The sequence below is a fragment of the Panthera leo genome, chromosome A1 (genome assembly GCF_018350215.1).
Source record: "Panthera leo isolate Ple1 chromosome A1, P.leo_Ple1_pat1.1, whole genome shotgun sequence".
Lineage (NCBI taxonomy): Eukaryota > Metazoa > Chordata > Mammalia > Carnivora > Felidae > Panthera > Panthera leo.
The window spans coordinates 44,206,930-44,230,572 of record NC_056679.1 but is presented as its reverse complement, the minus strand read 5'-3'; the positions used below and the strand labels follow the sequence as shown (position 1 = coordinate 44,230,572).

At 33.9% G+C, this 23,643-nt stretch overlaps 1 long non-coding RNA gene across 1 annotated transcript in view; it reads right to left on the bottom strand.

Moving 5' to 3' along the window:
• LOC122213563 overlaps positions 1-21,669 on the bottom strand; it is a 37,803-nt gene extending 16,134 nt beyond the window's left edge. The window contains exon 1 of the long non-coding RNA XR_006199589.1: positions 21,611-21,669. This is a non-coding gene — a long non-coding RNA (uncharacterized LOC122213563). The remainder of the gene's footprint in view (positions 1-21,610) is intronic.
• Positions 21,670-23,643: the final 1,974 nt, after the last annotated feature.

The following is a 23,643-nucleotide window of genomic DNA, read 5'->3' as shown; positions in this document are numbered from 1 at the left end:
TAAAGTTCTAGTTAAATTTAGAAAGATAGTAAAACTTATTATTTTGTCTTTTCTTTCTTGAGAATCTAAGTATAGGAAAAATGGAAACAGTTTCATCAGACTTTTAAAAAACTTATTCTGAACTGTGTTTTCAGTTTGTGGCATGTATAGAAAATTATTTTTATCCCATTGTATGTATATAGTGTCTAACATCATGTTTTGTATAGGGGTGCTTGGGTGGCTCAGTTGCTTAAGCATCTTATTCTCGATTTTGGCTCAGGTCATGATTCCAGGATAATGGGATTGAGCCCTGCATTGGCCTCTGTGCTGAACATGGAGCCTGCTTAAGATTCTCTCTCTCTCTCTCTCTCTCTCTCTCTCTCTCTCTCTCTCTCTGTCTCCCTCCCTCTCACCCTATCCCCACCTTGCATTCCCTCTCTCTAAAATAAAAAAATAATATTAAAAAAACAAAAACATCATGATTTGTATACTTTTGATGCATTGTGTTAATGGCATTTATACAAATTGTATTCTATATCTATGGATAACTAAAATTATTACTGGTTCAAAACATGTTTAGGTAGAAGAATTGACTGGCAAAATGGAGGTGCTACATGTTTAGCAGTGTTTATTAAATTAGGAAAATCTTGAGAGGTGGTAAGAAAATGGAAACTGGAGTTTCAGTAAAGTGAAATATTCCAGAAGCAAGGGTATCCTTTTTTTTTTTTTAATTTTTATTTTTTTACCTTTGAAGAGGTAGGTTATACAAAGCAAGCACTTTTGTGTGTGTGTGTGTGTGTGTGTGTGTGTGTGTTTATTTTTGAGAGAGAGAGAGGATGAGAAGGGGGTGGGACAAGAGGCACAATATGAAGAAGCTCCAGGCTCTGAACTGTCAGCACAGAGCCCAATGTAGGACTCGAACCCATGAACTGTGAGATCATAACCTGAGCTGAAGTCAGACATTTAACCGAGTGAGCCACCCAGGGCCTCAAAGCACTTTGTTTTTAAATGGCTAGTACTGCTGCATGAAGATCTCAGGCGGGCCCCAAACCCAAAAAGTAGCTGCTAAACCTAATATGCTTAAAAAATGTTGTGCAACTGAGTTTTGGCACTGTGGCATGGTAAGAATGTATCAGTCTCAAGGCTAGATAATAATCATAATAATCCAGACCCTTAAATGCTGAACGACCCCTCCCCATTCTACAAAGGAATAATTCTGAAGTACTATACTCCTCCAACCTGTGAAGCTTGTCATGATGGCTTCCTATTTTAAGGTTGCTGAATTTGAACTCTTCTGTTTGTTTCCTTGATTTTAAATGTTACTCTTTTTGACTCAACTTATTTCTAACTGTGAGAATGATAAATACTTGGATGAGCTTTTATCTTTAAAAATTTTTAATTTTGCATATTTTCCTCAAAAATGTTTCCTTTCTCTGGTGTACAAATCTGGTAGGGTGGTAGAGGTAGTTGTAAAGTAGATGGAGTGGTCACAGGATAGATAAGTGCTCGTAATTCTCCTAGCTTCCCTGTTAGGAAGCACTACTGGAATCTACATGTTTGTCAGCCATCTAGTGGTCCTTGTATTTGAAAAAAAATTTAAATGTATATCTTTACTTTTATTTCTTTTCTTATTATTCATTCTATCAACTTTGTACTTAGAGTTCATTATTTTCCAGGGTATATGCTAGGACCTGAGAGAACAGAAGTAAAGGCATTAACTCTTGCCCTTAAGAAGCTCACTATGGAATTTGGAGGATCTCTCTCCCTTAACATTTTACACTCCTTCAGCTTTCCTGATGGTGAGAACTCTTCATTCTTCCAGTTTTTCAAGTTCATAATGTTCTTATCTCTCTGTTCTCTCTCTTTCTCTCTCAAGGATCTCTTTATTCATTCTAAAATTTGGTTCCTTGAACACTGCTTTTCTTTCTTCATATACTACCTTTCAGTGATTTCATTGATTTACATTGTTTCAACTACTAATTATATGCCTCTTTTTTCCAAATGTATTTGTCCTTCTAGACCTCTCTTTGCAGTCTAGGATTAATTAATCAAACTGTTTGCTTGCTGTACAAACATAGGCAACACAGAGGAGCTTCAAAAATGTCAAAATTGAACAAATATTCTTCCTCCCAGGGCCTATTTCTTCTGTATTTTCTCTCTCTACTGGCAGCACTGTGTTTGATCTATTAACACAACCTAAGACCTAGGAGTCATTCTTGACTTCTTATTTTTTTCTCTATCTTCTCTTGTGGTTAATCATCAGTTTCCCTGGTTTTATTCTTCATGTATTTTTGCAGTCAATTCATATCCTCTATCCTTAACTACTTTTGCCCTCTTACAGATCCCAATTCTGTCATAACTGAAAAAAAATAACAACTATTGCCTCCTTTTTTGGTTCCTTTTTACATCTGAGCTCTTACTTATGACAGAGTGGTGTATCAAAGGAAACTTTAAGTAATTATCTAAATACTTCGATGGCTCTCCATTTTTATTGGATACATCCCAGTCTCCTTAATCATATGAATGTTTTGTAGACCAATATTTGCATTTTACACTCCAATAACACTAAATTGCCTTTAGTATCATATACATATTATCTGCATTACATGTTCATGGCTGGGGTTTCTCTTTTGTAATTTCCTCGTACCATCTGTGTATTACTACCTTTGACCTTTCATCATGCATCATAACGAGCCTTTATCTGCATCCTCATGCCCCCACCCCCATTTCCATTTCTAATACACTATAAAATCTGTGAGGATGGGGGTGTCTGGTATATAGTGCTCTATGCAAGACAGGCTGTCAATTTTCCCATAAAAATAAAAAATAAATAAATAAAAATAATATTACATTATAGATGGTAATGATTTATTGTGTATATATTTAAAATATCAATGTGATTGTGCTACTTCCTGCTTAAAACCCTTCACCAGCTCCATACTACACTTAACTTGTATGCCTTAAGAATCTCTGTACTTCAGGGGGTTAGCTCAGTCAGTCGTGCATCCGACTCTTGGTTTTGGCTCAGGTCATGATTCTAGGGTTGTGGGATTGTGCCCCACGTCAGGCTGTGTGCTGAGCATGTAGCCTGCTGTCTGCTTAAGATTCTCTCTCCCTCCCTCTACCCTTCTCCTCCCCTCTGCTTGCACTCTCTCTCTCTCTCTCTAAAAACACATAAAAAGTATCTGTGCCCCAATTTTTAAGGACCTTACTGTTTGTATGCATGGAATATTACTCTCCCACACCTGAATGACTTGCTCCTTCACTTACTTTTTTTTTTTTTGCTCAAATTTTACCTTATCAAGAGTCTTTACCAACTTTTGTCACATTTTTTTCTTTGTTTTATTTTGTTCATAGCTTAATGCAGCCTGCCTGATACTATTAAATAGTCAATTTTACTTATTTATGCATCCCCCTGAGTTTGTCAGGCTATACATTCCATAAAACTTGGATTTTTTGTATTTTGTTCACTACTATATTCATAGCAACCAGAGTACTATGGATTTATTGTGACAAATGTATGAAATAGTACATTCATCTTTGTATAGTTTCTCTCTCCCAGATTATCTTAACCCAAAGAATATATCTTGATGTTGGGATTTAAAATTCTGGTATATAAACTCAGGGAATAGTTAGATGTTCAATGTTGGTAGTCCTTAAAATATTTGTATTAATTTTTCTATGTCCTAGACTTATACATAGGATTTTTCCTGCCTAATAATAAGATTCTGTGGAATGTTGAGTATAAGACTGAGGCTATTAATAAAACCAAAAGTTACCAAAGGTTTTGTGCATGGAATAAGAAATGGTTCATGTGGTTATTATGCTTGTTATATGACTGGAGTGGCAGGATGTATAGACATGTAGATGTCAATAGGCACTTAATATTTACTAACTACTCAGAAATAATAGGGATTTACATACTAATCAGTATATTCATTTTAACTTTGAGTATTGAACCAAAATTTAAAGATATTTTAAAACTTAATTAAGACCCAGTGGCTTATAAATAGCAAACTTAGGTCAGAAAGTGGGACATATATTACAAACTCACCGAATACCTTGCTTGGCATATAGGACATTTGCATGTATCTATTTATATTTTGGGAATTTAGAATGAAAACATTAACTTGAAGAAACCTCATTAATAATGATTATTATTATTATTATTATTATTATTATATACTAGAGTGACCTAGTTACCCCCATAAAAATTTGGATTTTATGTAATACCTCCAATTCTTTCTTCTCAAAATTATTTTTAATATTCCTCTAGATTGCATTTATAAAATAATTAAAGAGAAATGAGTATCAACAGAGATTTAAGGAAAGTCTGAAACCCTAAAACAATAAGATTTAGAGAAAAAAATGGACAATAATAAAATAATAGTATAAAATTAAGCTATTCTTATTATTTACCTGTTGTTTGGTATTATTTGTGTGGATAACCAGAAGTAGATTATATCTAGACTGACATCAACATCCATAGAATTTACTAATAAAAAATGCTAACATTTATTTTAATTATTTTTCTAGACACTTTTTAAGTATGGAGATACTGATTTTATGTCCTAGAACATGTGTAAATAATCTTAATGAGAACTGTTTTTGAATATGATACATACTTTGAAAAATAGGTATAATTACACATAAAAACTTTTTTGGTCATTAAACATTTTTTATGGTCATTTTGATTATTAAACACAGTTTTCCTAGGCAAAAATAGGTATAATACCATTTAAGAAAAAATATATTGCTTTCTTACTTGAGGGGGAGATACTCTCGAATTATCCATACAGTTTGAAATTTCAAGGTTTAACAGCTGTATTAATGAGACACATATTTGTATAGCTATTTAGAACTTTTGGCTGTTACTTAAAGATTAATATCAACATCAATGCAGTCATTTCCAGATACAGTTTACCAAAGACATTATTTTCCCTAAAAGTAATCTTTCCTTATCCAGGGTGTTTGGGGCTTAACCCAATTAAATTGTCTATCAATACTTTACATTACAGTGGTCATATGAAGAAAACTGTTTTGGGACCTCAAGAGTGGTTCCTTTTCAGCAGCCTTACATTGAAAATTAAACATTTTTATCGTCCTGAAGCACATATTCCTGTAAGTTACTACCTGATTCAGAGTTATTAGTGTTAAAAAAAATAAAAGCATAAGTGACTCCTTTTTGGGCCAGTTTTCTTGTTTTTAATAATAGGCAGGAACTGCTTTGATATTGATAATGCCTTATTGGAGTAGGACCATTTGAATTCTCTCACCCCCTTAAGGTTAGTATTAAAATAAAATTCTGCTGCAAGTACTGGGATGTGAAATTGCAAATGGAAACATAAGGTGATATGCAGACAGTGGCCATAGAAAGTCAATGCCATAGAAAGGCCAAAATAAACGTCTAAAACTTCTATTGCTATGCCGAAGAGGGAGGTTGTTTTGAACAAGTTGGTTTTGCATGCTACAAAATAGAGATATAAACCCAGGGAAAGTGGCAAGGTGGGTCAGATACTTTCTCTTGGAAAATGGGTTGGGGAAATGTGCTGTTCTTGATGAATATGGCCAACTGGCTTAGTGGATCCCCTAGAAATAGCACTTCAGCATATTTTATTATTCTGCATCCCCTTGAAACGTTATTGTGTTTGTCTTCTCCCCTAATTGATCCCTGCTTAAGAATTCTAAATAGATATTATTGAATTAATATAGTTCTGCTCTGGTGTCACCTTTCTCATGTCCAATTCCTGCAACAGAATTATCAATTTTATGTGGAAGCTACATAATAAAAAGAACGAAATTTTAGGTTTTCTTTCTTTTCTTTTCTTTCTTTCTTTCTTTCTTTCTTTCTTTCTTTCTTTCTTTCTTTCTTTCTTTCTGGCTCTTTGAAATGTAATGTAGTTAATTTGATCAATTGCAGAAAAATAAATTGTTAACATGACTCCACAATCCTAATTATTCAAGTTGTTGTGATTTGGCTATGTCAGCACAAGGTATAAATATTGTTTCTCACAGAAAGCTAACTGAACATTTTAATATTACATTTACAATGAACCAAAAGTAGGCTCAATTATCATCTATTATTTATGTTATTTTTCAAGTGAGGCGAATGTAACATAACTTCTAAAACAATTTTTAGTAAACTAATAGTTCACATGGTTCACAGAGATCTAATAATAAACTACTTGATAACCAATTCAATAAATACGCTTGTTGGAGCGCCTGGATAGCTCAGTTGGTTGAGCATCCAACTCTTGATTTTGGCTCAGGTCATGATCCCGGGGTCATGGGATTGAATCCTGCATCAGGCGCTGAGCTGAGTGTGGATACTGTTTAAGATTCTCTCTCTCTCACCCTCCTCCCCCCCCCCCCCCCCGTGCTTTCTCTTTCTTTAATAAATAAATAAATAAATAAATAAATAAATAAATAAATATTCTTGTATATATGAAACTGAAATGTATCAACACATAATTGAAGTATGGAGATTTACTTATCTGATATCTAAAATTATATGCTAGACAGTGTAATCTTTATCTCTTTATCATCTCATTAAACTCTATTAGGAGGCAAAAGCATAAATGACGAACCTGTGGCTCAGGATCACCAAAGTGATCCATTCCTTCTATGAGAAAAAAACATCTAAAAATGAAGCCATACTACCTGTTAGAAAGGACCAAATATAATCTGCATTTTTACAAAGGATTTAAGAAAAGTAGTAATTCTCTGATGGTAACATTTCTAATATTTTGTAACTGGCTGGAGATAGTCTAAGAAATCTTTCTAACACATCAGAAAACAGAAAATAGAGTGAACTTTCTGTGATCTCCCCTGTTTTTTTTCTCATGTATATAATATGAGAATAAAATCCAAAATTCACCTCATCTAATGGCATTTGACACTAGAAAATTTTGGCTGTATTCATCAACCAACATTTAATGTCACTTTTGTGCCAAATTGTTAAGGCCAAAGTTCTTACTGAGACCCTCACTATACTTCTGTATAACACCCTGTGCTCATCACAACATGTACACTTCCTAATCCCTATCACTTCAAGAAATTTCATTATCTGTCAATATCCTATCATTTAAACCTATTCCTATTTCTCCTTAAACAAACATCTATAGGCCTTCATAGTATGTACCAAGTACTTTCCTAAATGTAAGAAACAACAATGGATGCAATGGAAAAACTTCCCTATGTACATCCTTTAGTCCCACTTCTCTCCAATGACTATACCAAGGCTCTAGCAGTCAACATTGCCTTTCTGTATATTCTAGAGGTGTTCTCAAGTCTTCTCTTTCTTCTCTTCCTGACAAACTTCCTTGAGTTTCAAAATTCAGGGTATACTGATACCATTTCCCAGGAACGTTCCTTGATTCTCCTCTGTAGATTTTGTTATTATTTGAACTTTTGTTTACACTGGTATTTTAAAATATCAAGTGTTATGGAGTTTGTAATTATTTGTTTATCTCACTCAGTTCCTAAATTTTTGGAGTCATTGACATATTTGAGCATCTTATGAAAGCTGTAAATAAACCCCCTTTCCTAAAAGGGGAATATGTGTACCATAACAAGTTGAGTGTAATTTGAAGGAATTCCACATTTGTTGAGACTTGTTAATGCAATCCAAGGTGATCCAATGGCATATCCAATGGTTAATGTGATCCAATGGCATATCATGCATTTCTTTTTTTGATAATACTTTTTATAGTTTTTATTTAATTCCAGTTAGTTAATATACAGTATAATATTAGTTTCAGGTGTACAGTATAGTGATTCAACACTTCTGCATAACACCCAGTGCTCATCACAACATGTGCACTTCTTAATCCCATCACCTATTTAACCCATCACCCCACCCACCTACCTTCTGGTAACCATCAGTTTGTTGTCTGTGGTTAAGAATCTGTTTCTTGGTTTCTTGCTCTCTCTCTCTCTCTTTCTTTTTTCCCTTGGCTCATTTGTTTTGTGTCTTAAGTTTAACATATGAGTGAAATCATATAGTATTTGTCTTTCTCTGACTGACTTATTTTGCTTAGTGTAATACTCTCTAGCTCCATCCATGTTATTGCAAATTGCAGGATTTTATTCTTTTTGACGGCTGAGTAATGACCGAGTAATATTCCACTATATATACTATCTCTTCTTTATGCATTCATCAGTCGATGGACACTTGGGCTGCTTCCATAATGGGAGATGTTTGGCTATTGTAGATAATGCTGCTATAAACATCAAGTTGCATGTATCTCTTTGAATTATTATTTTTTATTATTTGGGTAAATACCCAGTAAGGCAATTGCTGGATCATAGTGTAGTTATATATATATATATATATATATATATATATATATATATATATATATATATTTTATATATTTTTATATATATATATATTTTTTTTTTTTTGAGAGAGAGGGAGGGAGAGTGAGAGAGAGATAATGCATGTGTGCATGCAAGCGGAGAAGGGGCAGAGAGAGAGAGAGAGAGAGAATCCCAAGTAAGCTCTACGCTTCCAGCACAGAGCCCGATGCAGGGCTCCAGTTATGAGATCATGACCTGAACCAAAATCAAGAGCTGGACACTTAACCAACTGAGCCACCTAGACACTCCAGGGTAGTTCTATTTTTAACTTTTTGAGGAACCTCCATACTGTTTTCCAGAGTGGCTGCACCAGTTTGCCATCCCGCCAACAGTGTAAAAGCGTTCCTTTTTCTTTATATCCTTCCCAACACGTGTTGTTTCTTGCATTTTTTATTGTAGCTATTCTGAATTCTGATAGCTGTGAGGTGATCAATCTTCCAGTTCTGATTTGTATTTCCCTGATAATCAGTGATGTTGAGCACCTTATTATGTATCTGTTGACCATCTGCATGTCTTCTTTGGAGAAATTTCTAGTTATGTCTTCTGCCCATTTTTTAATTGGATTATTTATTTTTTGGCTGTTGAGTTTATAAGTTCTGTGTATATGTTGGATACTAACCCTTTATCAGGTATGTCATTTACAAATATGCATTTCTTGAGAGTACTGAGTATATTTTATTTATTTTGAAATGACATTTTAAAATGAATGTTTTTTGAAGAAATGGAAGAGCTTATCAAGTGATGACTACTGGGGAATATTAGTACATTAACACAATATGTTATTTAGGAACAATAGCTCTCCCCAAACTTTTCATGCGTGGTTTTCTGAAATTTTACACAATTAAATGTAATGATTGAAGTAGACTAATGAATATATGATAGTGACTAAAGCACATCCTTTTAAAATAATTTTCATATAACATTGTTTTGTAAGTTGCATGGTAAACATTGTCTTTCATTTATTAATATTTCTCAGATTTATTTTATTGTTGCAATCAGGTTTGTAAATTTGAGAGCAAAAGTTACATTTTGAAAGGACATTTAAATGGAGTGTACATTTTCATCTCTATTTTAAGGTGCATAGGTGAGTCTGCATTTGGAAACTTGCATCCTTGCTCTGTGAGCTCAGTCCCTTTTGTGAATGACAGCATTTGCAATTTAAGTCCATCTGGAACACTTCAAGCATTCAATTCATTTATTAACTTATTACGAAGCTTGGCATAAGAATCCTCAGACTATCAGTGAGGCAGAAAACTTAAATGAAATTAGATAAACAGACTTTAATAGAACAGTATGTATATTAGAGATATTGAAAAGAAGTTCCTGTTTTTCATTTTTAGGAGTGTCCGTCTATTTATCTCTTTGATGCCAGATTAGTATAAATTAGCTTTGCTCAAACTTTGCAGCTGACTTTGACCACTGTGGATAAAAACAAATGAAATAATTGTTGTAGCCAGAAGAGGGAGATCTTGTAAAAATATTTGTAGTACAAGTTTAAAAGAATTGTTTGATTTTTACCTAGATAGTAAAAAAAAAAAAAAAAAAAAAAAAAAAGATTAAAGTTTCAGAAGTTAATGCTTTCTATAATGATATTATTTCATTTTGCAGAATACTTCTTGGGAAAATGGAGCATACCAATATACTTTATCCTAACTTTTATAGACAGAGCATTATTTGTATTAGTACTTTTATTAATGATAAACTCTTAAAATATTAAAAATAAAACTACTAATAAATGCTATTGGTCTTATTTATAGGGGGATATTTTTATTTCCTTTAAATTAATTTATTTAAATTTTAATCCTTTATATAATTAATTCTCTATAAAAACATATCTAAAGCTGGCACAATAGTATAAAAAGAAGGGCAATTATAACGTTATTAATCAGTGAAACTAATTCAATATATGATAACTAGCTCAAATATACATACACATACAACTATTTGAACATATGTTTGGACTATAGTATACATTCTCTTTCTGTATCTGTCTTTACCTCTCTGTCACATACATACGTATACGTATACATATATATTCATATTACAATGTTAAGCCATTCGTCTTTGCCCCTTTTGATGGTGTCAGAATATGTGAAAACAATCACAGATGGGGTATTGATTGTACCACCTGGAGGCTTCACTTGATGAATTTATGACATGATATGAGGAGAAGTTTGTCACTGATTATTATTAATCTTTTTTACAGTCAATTCATATTACTTAGGAATTGGCATTTCTTTTGTTTTGACTTCCACCAGTTAATTTCCATAGGTACTACCAAAATGTATGTTTCTTTGTTTTGTAAAGATAACCTTGTGAAAAATTACTGATATTATGACCAAATATAAGTTCAGTTGCCCTACATATATGAATACATTTAGCAAGTTTAATGATACATTTATTTGCCTGAATTATTAGATCCAGCCCTTATTGGACCTTTATTTCAGAAATAGCATGCTGCGTTCTTTTTACTCTCAAATTAATGCCTGGAACTTCAGATAAAGAATATCAATACTTGCCATGGCAAAACTTCTTTATACTCACCCACTAGAGAAACCTGCAGATCTTTTTTTTTTTTTTTTAATTTTTTTTTCAACGTTTTTAATTTATTTTTGGGACAGAGAGAGACAGAGCATGAACGGGGGGAGGGGCAGAGAGAGAGGGAGCCACAGAATCAGAAACAGGCTCCAGGCTCCGAGCCATCAGCCCAGAGCCTGATGCGGGGCTCGAACTCACGGACCGCGAGATCGTGACCTGGCTGAAGTCGGCCGCTTAACCGACTGCGCCACCCAGGCGCCCCTGCAGATCTTTATTTGTTTGTGGTACTGGAATCCTTTGAGTTCCCAGTGTAGGAACCTGTTTTCAGAATCTGTAAATGAAATACTGGTGGGAGTTTGTGTAGTTCTGGAATCTGTGTGGCCTTGCCTCCTACCTACCAAATTTCAGCCTTCTCTACAGAGAAGCAATGCATTGAGATCTTCCTCATGAAGCTCTTAGAAGTTAACAATAGGCTTTCTTTCCTCCAATTTAATGTAGTCTTTACTGAATCATCCTAAAATACACATCTGTACATCATTTAAACATTTTGTAAACTTCCTCTAAAATAATTTATGCATTTTTCTATCTCTGAATATCGTTGAATGTAAAGGGATCCCCTTATTTCCAATGCCATACATTTAGTTTTCAAGGTAAAACCATAAGTATTATTAAAACATCAAGTATTTATTTCTGTAGAAAACTTCACCAGAATACAGAACAGAAATATAAAATATAAGAGTGAATATTTTTGATATCAAATGTGGTAACCTAACTAAAATCCATTTCTCTCTTTGGTGGAGAGAGAGGGAGGGAACCGGAATATGCAGTAGGATACTATTGATGTAATGTTACTATAGGTAAAACAGCGGTATACATTGGGTAGGGGTTGATATGTATGTAATGAAAGTATAAAAGCATAAGTGAGATTGATGAACCACCTAATCAGGATATTAGACATCATCCTGAGAAGTAGAGAATTCTAACTCCACTTTGCATTTAATTGTTTTTAAGTTTATTTATTTTGAGAGAGAGAGTGAGCAAGCAGGGGAGGGGCAGAGAGATAGGGGGAGAGAGAGAGAATCCCAAGCTTGGAGCCCTTTGTGGTACTCAAACTCTCAAACCATGAAATTTGAGATCATGACCTGAGTTGAAACCAAGGGTTGGATGCTTAACCAACTGAGAGCCATGTAGTTGCCCCGCGTTTAATTTTTTTATGTTTTTTTTTTAATTTATTTTTTGAGAGAGACAGTGCAAGGGGCAGAGAGTGTGAGGGGCAGATAGAAGGGGGCAGAGGATCTGAAGTGGGCTCTGTGCTGACAGCAGAGATCCCGATGTGGGGCTTGAACCCATAAACTGCGAGATTATGACCAGACCCTAAATCAGACGTTCAACAGATTGAGCAACCCAGGTGCCTTGGGCATTTAATTTTTTAAGTTAGGGGGTGATACAGAGGTTTTCAAAGTGCTTTAAATCGAGTTTGTTTCATAATCAATATAATTAGAATTTTCATCTATAATTTCATGATATTATCTCCCCTGTTTCTTGCAGCTGCCTTACATTTGCACAAAATTTGCTTATCGATCAAAATGGGTCCCCATGAGAAAATGATGAATGCCAGTCTGTAAACTGGGAGTTACCCCTCTTTGTCCAGCTTATAGAGGAAAAGAAGAAAAGAACAATGTAAATGTAGAAGGGTAGCAGAGACTTCATCATCCACTGTGGAAGAAAAGATGCAATGTTACTTTACTTTCCTTTTTAAAAATGGACTTTCTTTGGGTACCTGGTTGACTTAGTCAGTTAAGCATCTGACTTTGGCTCAGGTCATGATCTCTGCATTTCGTGAGTTTGAGCCCATCATTGGGCTCTGTGCTGATAGCTAGAGCGTGGAGCCTGCTTCAGATTCTGTGTCTCCCTCTCTCTCTCTGCTCCTACCCTGCTCACACTCTGTCTCTCTCTCAAAAATAAACATGAAAAAAAATTTTAAATGGACTTTCTTAGCTTACAGGCATTTTATTTATTTTTTTAACGTTTATTTATTTTTGAGACAGAGAGACAGAGCATGAACGGGGGAGGGTCAGAGCGAGGGAGACACAGAATCTGAAACGGGCTCCAGGCTCTGAGCTGTCAGCACAGAGCCCGACACGGGGCTTGAACTCACGGACTGCAAGATCATGACCTGAGCCAAAGTCGGCCGCTTAACCGACTGAGCCACCCAGGCGCCCCATTAGCTTACAGGCATTTTAAAGATTTTTTTTTTTTAATGACTCAATTTCATGGAGCTGTGCCGCTACCTCTATTTAGTGTTGCTAGAATAAAGTTAACCACACTGTTGTCCTTCAAAGCATAATAAGTGCTATCTCTCTCTTTTTAAAACAAATATTATCATGCAGATTCCACAGACGTTATTAGAAAATACGATGATGATTGGCTTTTTTTTTTTTTTACTTAAGAAATATTCTTTTGAAGGTATGTCTGCCAGTCATGTTAATTACATCCCAAAGGCCAGCACAGTTTCTCCTGGATGGAAAACATATGTATGTCAATTCCAGAGTCTGGTGACCTGTAAACTTTTGTGTGTGCTTAAGGGAGAGAGCATGCACCTGTGTGTATACCTTAATTTTATTTATTTTTACTAAAAAATTCTTTTAATGTGTATTTATTTTTGAGAGAGGGACAGAGAGATAGAGTGTGAGCAGGAGAGGGGCAGAGAGAGAGGGAGACACAGAATCTGAAGCAGGTTCCAGGCTCTGAGCTCTCAGCACAGCTCTGTGCTGACAACTTGGAGCCCTTTGCGAGGCTCGACCTCACAACCCACAAGGTCATGACTGGAGTTGAAGTCGGATGCTTAACTAACTGGGCCACTCAGGCACCCCATAATTTTATAATTTGTTGAAGTAAATTCTGCTTTCTAAATGGTCCTTGCTCCTTTCCTCTTGGCTAGTTTTGGTAATAAGCTTTGTAATTTTGTCCTCTAGTAACTACAAATCTGGGAGGTGACTGTGGAGTTCAGCTGGATTCACAGTAGCATCAGTACTGGGAATAAATCATTCATTATTTGTAATTATGACCTAATGTTGCAATCAGTTGGGAAGAAGGGGTGATCTAATTAGCTACACAAGTATAGAGCAACAACATGACATAACGTACTTCTTCGCTTATCTCATACATAAGCTGAAAATCAAAACCTGTGCTTTTCTAATGTAGGACATACTTCCTAGGTGGAAAGTTAAGGTATGTGACAATTGTTCTGCAAAGAAAAGCCTCATTGTCAGTGTGTGTGTGTGTGTGTGTGTGTGTGTGTGTGTGTGTGTGTGTGTATGAGTGTTAACCTTGGGATTGGTAACTATATGATAACTGGGTAGCTTTCCAAGATGAAATAGCAAGAGATTAAATGTGTATCAAGTGAGAGAGAAGTATATTTCATTAATAAATTCCCTTCAATAGTTTTTAGATCAGGAATATCTTAATAGTTAATTGCTCACTCTTAGTTTATAGAGAATTGATTTAGGAAGACATTTTTAATTCACCTTTATTAGTGATTGTTTTATTTCTCAAACTCACTTTTTTTCAGTATGGATTCACTAGAATCCCCAAATAATTTTTTTTCCTCAAGACTATGTGGTCCTACCAGCTCTTGTCTTACCACTAATAAAATGTGCTGAGTTTCAGTGGAAAGAGAAATGGTCTGAGTGAAAACACTTCTGTTTCAATCCTGATTTACTACCTACTAATCATCAGACTTTGAAGGAGCCCATTTATTCTTGTTCGTCTGCTAGATGATCAGAACAAGGTAGCTAATTTGACCATAGTTCCTATTAAATGTCAAAGTATGCATGCAAGCACATTGAAACAATTAAAAAAAACAGATAATAGAAAACAACACACTTTTTTTTAAAACAACTTTTAGAGCTCTAATGTAGCAGAGTCTAACTAGAGATATAAACGATTATTGCCATTTACAGGATGAAGAAGAAAAGAGCAAAAGAAAAAATGAAAACCAATGACTTCCTTAATGAACATAATAATGTTCCTTATCTTTGTGAGGTTAAAAAAAAATGAGCACAGTGAATTTCCCTCAGGATGATGATTGTACTAACTCTTTGTTCTCATTGCCACTTTCTATACTTCTTACTTTCTGTTTTCTCTTTTTATGTGATCATTATTTGAGTGGTTTATTTTCTATACTTTTTGTCAAAACTGCCTCAATTCTCAATTTATTGTACTTCAGACAATACATAGAAGGTATCATTTTTTAACTTGCTCAATTATATTTTGAAATATTTTGTCATTGACAGTATAACTTATTTTAGATTTATAAGTAATAGTGGTAGCTATAATGTAGCTAACCATTTGGCATAATGTTATTTAAATTCTACGATCTGCCATTTTGTGCATGTTTATAAAATTTTATTGTTAATGACACATTTTAATTTTCTACATTCATTATTTTTAATATGTGTACTAAAATTGACAGATGGTATTTGTGTATCTATGGAAATTATCTATACATTATTATTTTGAATCTGATACACAATGAAAAGCATTTTAGAAGAGGAACAGTATATAACAGAATTGTCAATGGTATATCACTTTCTTTTCATGTTTCTTCTCTGTCATATAATTTTCTGGTTTGGGATAATACTGTATAAACTGGGATAATTGAATTACAACATTGTTTAATGTTTACATGATTAATATCATTTGCTAGTTATAGGAAAGAAGTGAAATTTAAATCAGTGTAAAAAATTTATGGCCAATGTAAAAGTTTAATGTAAAATTAAGTTCTGTGCTAGTTTGCTTAATGATGATATAAATCTTAATATCCATGTTTAAATATATAGCTATGGCTATCCATATCTATATCCATATCTATCTAGACATTTTGAAACCTCATATCAGTTCTCATAATAAATCAACTTTAAAGAAAAAAAAAGATTCAAAAAACACAGTAGTAATCACTTATTGAGTATCTATTATGCACCATTTACTATAGTCTGTGAAAAACAACTGACTTTTAAAAAATTCCAGATTTCTTGTGCCCAACCAAGATTTAAGACCTTCATTCTTTAATTAATGCTACAGATTATTCTTATGTGGGTGTTCTAAGTTCATACTTTATAAGGAGATGTTATATTACATACAAGACTGTACACATTCAAACAAATGGGTTCATTAACTCTGATAACAACATACCTTCAAAATGATTCTTACTCTCCTATTTTATACAGATAAGAAGATTGAGAATACATTATTTTGAAAATTTGTCTGTAATCACAGACCTAAAAATGGCTGATCTGTGTTTCCAAATAAAGCCATTTTAACTTCAAATTAGATAGTTTTAAACTATATAAAGTTTATATGTGTGTGTGTGTGTGTGTGTGTGTGTGTGTGTGTCCTGCACAGAGACACATGGAAACATTCTGTTGAAATAAAAATCAATTTTTAGACTTACTGTTTCAATGGTAACATGGTACAAGGAGGATAATATATTCTTGAAGGACTGGACAGTCAGTTATTGGAGCCAAATGTGCATGTACATCTTCTTTTATTTTACAGAGAAAGGTTTTTGCATAGGAAGGGTTATTTAAGCACTTTAAAAAACAAAAAAGGTAAGGTGGTGTGAAAATGACAAGGTCAACAGAGTCATAAGAGGAGGAATTTAGACCACACTGCTCCATTGCTATCCATTTATTCATCCTCTGTTAACTCTCTATATTGCATCCCCCTCATTAACTATTCTAAATGATTTTCATTCTTTCAGTTAATTTCCCAAATGAATCTTTAATATAGTGATGATTCTAAGCCACTGGCCTTTATTTCTGTTTCTTCTTGCTTCATTTTTTTTAATCTTTCTTTTAATAACTAGTGTTTTTCTTCACCATCCAAGATATGGCATATATATTCCTGATACTATTGATTTTTATTATCCCTGTTTTTGGTGTATTATTTGCATTTCTGATTCTCTCTCTCTCACTTTATTTTGGTCGAAAGATACACAATTATTTTTAGGATTAGGATTGCTGCAAATAACACTGACCTCAAAGTAGAGACTTCAATAAGCCAAAATTCTAAAAAAAACAAAAACAAAACAAACAGAAACAAAAATTGTAGTTAGGCAGTCATAGATAACTATCAAACCTACTCTATTATGTCTGGAACTCAGGCTCCTTTTTTCTTTTTGGTGTTCTGTGTATGGCTTCTTTTCCCGAGGTCACATTATGTTCATGATGCTGTTTGAGATATTCCATTCACATTCCAGGAAGTATGGCAGAGAAAGAGAAGAGAAGACACTCCCATCTTCTTAAGATGTGACAGAGATACAAATATCACTCAACAATAGCATCTCATTTGGGATGACTTGAGCACAAGGCCACATCTAGCTATAGGGGATTGTGTGGTGCAATGATTTAGCCAGGTTTTAGAGTGCTAAGTTTAACATACGAGTTCTTTTACTAAAGACAAATGGCAGAATATATTGAGAGGAAAGCTACAAGTGCCTAACCATACATTCTAATTTGTGGTAAGAAAATACTAAATCCTTTAACTGGCTATGGTCTCAATCCCTTTCTTCCATTCCCAAGTTTTCCAAGTTTGTAAATACTTTCTTCTCTTACTCATTGTGCACACTATACTTAATCCCTTGTGATGTTTCATGAAGAAAATAACCATCAAAACTATTTAGAAAATCAATAATTTTATAAATTAATTTAAAACTGATTCATGTTTTTTATTGAATTTTTCACAGTTGAAGGAAGAGTATGAAAGAGTTGAAAGGGTTATTATTTGAACTAAATAATTTTGGTTAGTAGGTTAGAATTGAAATATTTATCCAAACATATTGTAAATATTTACTTGTGTGAAAGAATGTTTTCATGGGGCCAGAATCAGCAACAAGACTTAATCAGTAAGAGAGAACTGACCTTCAAATGAATGCAGAGTCAGTTAGCTTCTTCTGGAATTGTACATGTTCTTATGAATTTTTGTTGTACTTTTAGAATTTGCTTATAGGGTTATAGTGAATTCAAGACTTTTAGATTTATAAATATTCTAGTTTTAAAACATACTATTTCTCAGCTCTGAAGGATTGAGGTTATTATAGCAACTCATCCATAATTTGAACCATTAATTAGTTCAACCAATATTGAATATTTGGTGTAGTGTATAAGTAGAAAATTATAAAAAAAAATCTTTTAACTCTAAAAGTCTTAGGATGTCAGCAGGTTTGTTTTATAACTTTTCTTGAAAACATTAATAATTAATATATCTTATAATTTTTTTTATATGTTGACTTGGTCCAAAATTTTATCATTCATTGTCCTTTATATATTTTGTACTCATTCCATCACTTTTAAATGTTATAATTTCTGCCAGTTAAGTAAGTACTTGAAATGTAATGTACCAAGGTGGGTACCATAGCATTAAGTGTTTCACATTGATAAGTAGGTACATATTGTCTATATAACTGAATGCTGATAAATATGACTCTCAGTCTTCTTAAATTAATAATGATGATCTCAAAAAACCTATACATATATCTTCAATTTTTTTATTATTAACTTGTTTTATTTTTTATTTTTTATTTTTTTATTTACATCCAAATTAGTTAGCATATAGTGCAACAATTATTTCAGGAGTAGATTCCTTAGTGCCCCTTACCCATTTAGCCCATCCCCCCTCCCACAATCCCTCCAGTAACCCTCAGTTTGTTTTCCATATTTATGAGTCTCTTCTGTTTTGTCCGCCTCCCTGTTTTTATATTATTTTTGTTTCCCTTACCTTATATTCATCTGTTTGTCACTCATATAAGGACTTTAAGAGATAAAACATATCTTCAATTTTTTTTGAGCCTAAAGTGATCTAATTTTGGTGGGAAAAGAATAGTACAACCAGTAACTCATGGCATTCTTCATTTATTTAAAAATAAAGTATTTTTCCCATAATTAGTAAATTATATATGATAAACAATTGAATGAACTTTTCTTTGGAATCTAAGATAAGTTTGTGCACACTGTATAAGAGATGGTGAATTAAAATAATTTTAAAAGAATTGTGTCTCCCATTTTGAAACTTATAAAATAAACAGCAAAACCTTGAAGAATATAGAATACTATTTCTGTCTCTTACTTCTATATCTCTAACCTGACCATCAGTTTCTACATTTATGAACACATTTCTCAATATCACCCTGCTGTTTGCTTCATTTTTCAAATTTGTGCTTCAATATTTATAATGTAGATTTGACTCTAGAACAATGTGGGAATTAGCGACATTGTATAACTATCAACTTCCCAAAAACGTAACTAATAATTGCCTACTGTTGACCAGAAGCCTTACAAATAACATAAAAGTTAATTAACACATATTTTGCATGTTTTGTGTATTATATTCTGTGTTCTTACAAGAAGGTAAGCTAGACAAAAGAAAATGTTATTTGTTCTTTATATCTTGTTAGAAAACTAACAAAAAACAATAAATTATAGAAGGCTAAGAGATATGGAGGACTCATATCTCAACAGATTCAGCAACTTCTTGATAGAATGGTATTCTTTATCCCTAAATATAAGTAAATTATTATACTGTTTAAGCACAGTGTTAGTAAATGATTACTGTTAATCACATTAATATTAATAAATGTTGATAGCTTTCAAATATCTACAGTGATGAAGACTACATATTTTCTGGAAAATGTAAAATCAGATAAAACAATTTTTTAAGTATTTTTAAAATATTTATTTATTTTTGAGAGAGAGAGATACAGAATGCAAGCAGGGGAGAGGCAGATTGAGAGGGAGACACAGAATCCGAAGCAGGCTCCAGGCTTTGAGCTGTCAGCACAGATCCCGATGTGGGGCTTGAACACACAAACCATGAGATCATGACCTGAGCCGAAGTCAGACACTAAACCGACTGAGCCACCCAGGCACCCCAAGGTAAAACAAATTTTAAGCCCTTTTCTTCATATTTGAATATGTCTATAGATGGAAAAAATGATGATTCCAAAATCTTCCCTTCTAAAGTTGGCTTTGTGGCACAGGACCTATAGCTGAAAAACCTATATTTCTGCTTTGTCACTTTGTTCCCAGTTAGGCTCTTCCAGTAAGGTGTTCTGGAAGGAAGTCTGCAAGGCTGGAGGAGAGATTGATAGGTTACTTTCCATTGGAATTTTCTGTTTGTGCTTCCTGTTCCTGTGAATGTCACCAGTCCTGCCTTTTCATCCCTAAACCAGTAGTTTGTTACACTGAGCAGTTTACCACCTCTCACAGAACTAGTCTTGTTGTGCCCTCTGAGAGAAATCAGCACCAGGTGGCTAGTGTCCCGTTTTCCAATGTTTGGTCTAACCCCATGGCGCCATCTTCTCAGCTCAGAGGCACTGGTATAGTTCAGCAACACTACTTTCTTCAAAGTATGAGTTGAAGCTCCACTGTATCCTTTGTATAGGCCTCTAAATTTTAATAATCATCAAAAATTCTTCCCTCTATTTTCCAACCCTAGGAGCAGTATCTGCTTCTGGAATTTGCTACTTTTGTTATATCTCAGTGATCCCTTTTGCCTTTTCAGTTTTTCAGTATCTAGAATCCTTTGTAGTAAATTCTTGCTGTTAAACCAACTAATGCAAATATCTGTCTCTTGATTATAGTCGGAGTTATTTAATATTGCATATCTTATAATAAAAATGTGGTGAATACTATTTTAATTGGTAAGGCTTGTTATAATATAACAATGAATAATTGTTATGACTTCTTGTTAACAATTGTTAATAATTCTTATTCATTATGATTTTTTGGTCATTAATGGCATAACTCCCAGACTCAATTAACTTTCCTGTATTATGCTTTGAAGCAAAATATAATCAGTAAAGTGTAAAAAAAAAATGAAAAACATGTGTAGTGGGAGTTCACCACCAAAGAGGAAGACACCATTTCTTGTTAGAAGGTTTGATGAGGTAGATTTTAATGGGTGAATAGAATTCATATGAGCAAGGATTCTGGAATGATGGGAAGGATATTCAAATTAAAAGAAGCAGGATGAGGGGCTCCTGGATGGCTCAGTAGATTAAGCGTCCGACTTCAGCTCGGGTCACGATCTCATGGCTGGTGAGTTCAAGCCCCATCTTGGGCTGTCTGCTATCAGCACAGAGCCCACAGATAGATCCTCTGTATCCCTCTGTCTCTTCCCCTCCACACATACTCTCTCAAAAATAAATGAGCATTAAAAAAAAAAAAAGCAGAAGCAAGATGACCAAAAGGTACAAATGAGAAATACTTGGGGTGGGGGGGGGCGGGAACTTGAGTCAGAGCATTTGATTACAGAAGATAGAAACTCAAAAACATGGGATGTGGGTCTATGTGAACCATAAAATAGTGGTACCTATAAAAGCACAAATTAAAGCAGTGAGAAGCAATTTATGGGTAGTAAAGTTTTAAAGATTGTAAAACAAATTGGTTATTATATATGTAATTGAAAATAAAAAATAACCTGTGGAGATAAACCTGGAATTAAGGTGAGAAAATTATAATTTTGAAAATAATAAAATGATGTTAGTCACAAATAAAACTTTGTTTTACAGAGTTTTATAATGTTGCAATAGGTGACATACATCTCTGTCCCACTGACTTTAGGCTTGGTCTTATAAATTACTTTAGCTGGTGGGGGAGGGCAATGTCTTGACATATGCTTATTTGGTTTATATTGTGCTCTGGTTCTCATGAGATTTGCCATAAAGAAAATATACCTGGGTAGCAGCCAGAGCCAGAAGAATATGGAGGCATGCAGAGCTGACATGGATCTGATCTGAAAATTGAAGTCAAAAACAGCTGATCTGTAGCCTGAAGCAGAATTATCACAGCTAACTTATAAACTTTTCAGAAAAAAAACCCAAAACTTCTAATTGTAGACCAATAATTTCTGGGGTCATTTGTTATACGGCAATAGTTGACTAATACATGAAATATTTTATGATTTTGGGGGTGAAAACAGTCAAAGCAAATAGTCTAATTAAAACTCAATATGCTGGGGTGCCTGGGTGGCTCAAGTCGGTTAACTCTTGTCCAACTCTTGGTTTTGGCTCAGGTCATGATATCATGGTTTTGTGGGTTCAAGCCCCACATGGGGCTCTGTGGTGGCAGCATGGGGCCAGCTTGGTATTCTGTCTCTCTTCCTTTCTCTGCCCTCCCCCACTCACACTGTCTCTGTCTCTCTCAAGAATAAATAAACTTTAAAAAAGTTAAAAAAAAAAAAAACTCAGTATGCAAACTTCAACTTTCTTTAACTTTGGCATAAGTGGTAAGGTATTTCCCTAGACCTCTATAAATTTCTCTAATAAAGTATTATAATAGATTATTGTTTATAATTTGTCAAAATAGATGAAATCAGATAGTTACAAGACTAAATAAAAGATACCAAAATGTCTTTAGGTTAGAATAGGTTTGTAGACTGCTGTGTGTGCACATACTGTATTATGTAAGTATACTAAAAAGATAGTGTCTGGATTAAAAAAATTAAAAATAAATACCTTTGTAATAATACTCAACTTCTTTCCTCAGCACTGTAGGTTTATTATCCAGATATATGGTAGCAAATATTTCACCTGTTTCTCATAAGAATCTGAAATGGTTCCAAATTGGACAGTACCTTAACTTTTTGCCAAGGATTAGTCGATTCTGCTTCCCATGTCATATTCTAAGAAGATAACTTTCTCAATATAGATCATTTGAAATTTTCCAGTGAATATAACAAAACAATTAAAATGCTTTAAACGTATAACTGCCTTCCCCTATGTTACATGAGTAGAAAATGTCAAAGTTAAATTCCCATTTTAGTTGATTCCCAATATTTCCTAACTCAAACTTTCTTTTTAATGCAATTAAGACTTCAAAAAGTTTTTTCTTATTTTTTTGTTTTGTTTTGCTTCACTTCATGAGGCAGTCACAGAGGTCTCATTTCAGTGCTTGTGAGATTTCTGGGTACTTTCTCCAGCTTTTGTCTTTCTAAGAATAACACCTCAAAATTTGAATTAAACCAACTTCAAGTTCTTCACATCTCTCACACTCCAAAAATTCTAAGACGACAACACCATTCTTCCAAAGTTAACCTCAGTGCAACCACTATAATATATTTCAAAGAAAAAGCGATGACACAGTGTTATTCAAAAGTGGGTATAGACAAAAAGCATAAGAAAGAAGAAAACAATTATTTAGGCTTCAGCTTTTACAAGATGCCAGCCCACTGTTTAGAATTTATACTATACTTGGGAAAATCACCCATCAAAATGTCAATTATGACATCTTGTTTAAAAAGTTGTGCATCCATCCATAACTCGATTCTCTCTTAGCATTTGAAGTGATTGTTTTTGCCCAAATGTGAACTTATAAAGGGACACTATGCTTGTCTCCTGTGCTCCCCTGAGGCTCCTGCATTCTCTTGGTTCTCACCTCATGTATTTACAAACCTGTACTTTGAAATAGTCCGTGAATTTAAGGCACTGCACAGTTGAAATATGTGTGAGGATTTTATAGGGAAACAGACTGTATTTAATTCTACTACCAAGATGCCCCACTATGAAACATAAAACTGTAGTACTCCTTTAAGTCCCAATGACCTCTCATATCTAGGGTTTTCTGTATTTCCTTCTCTGGAAGCATTCCATAGCACTCTTGTTTTGTCTCAGTGTTAACAAGTCTGCTGCAGATTCCAAAAAGATAATTCTCAGTCCATAATTCTGCTTCCTAAGATATTTTCTTCCTAATCGTTTCGTTTCTGTATTTC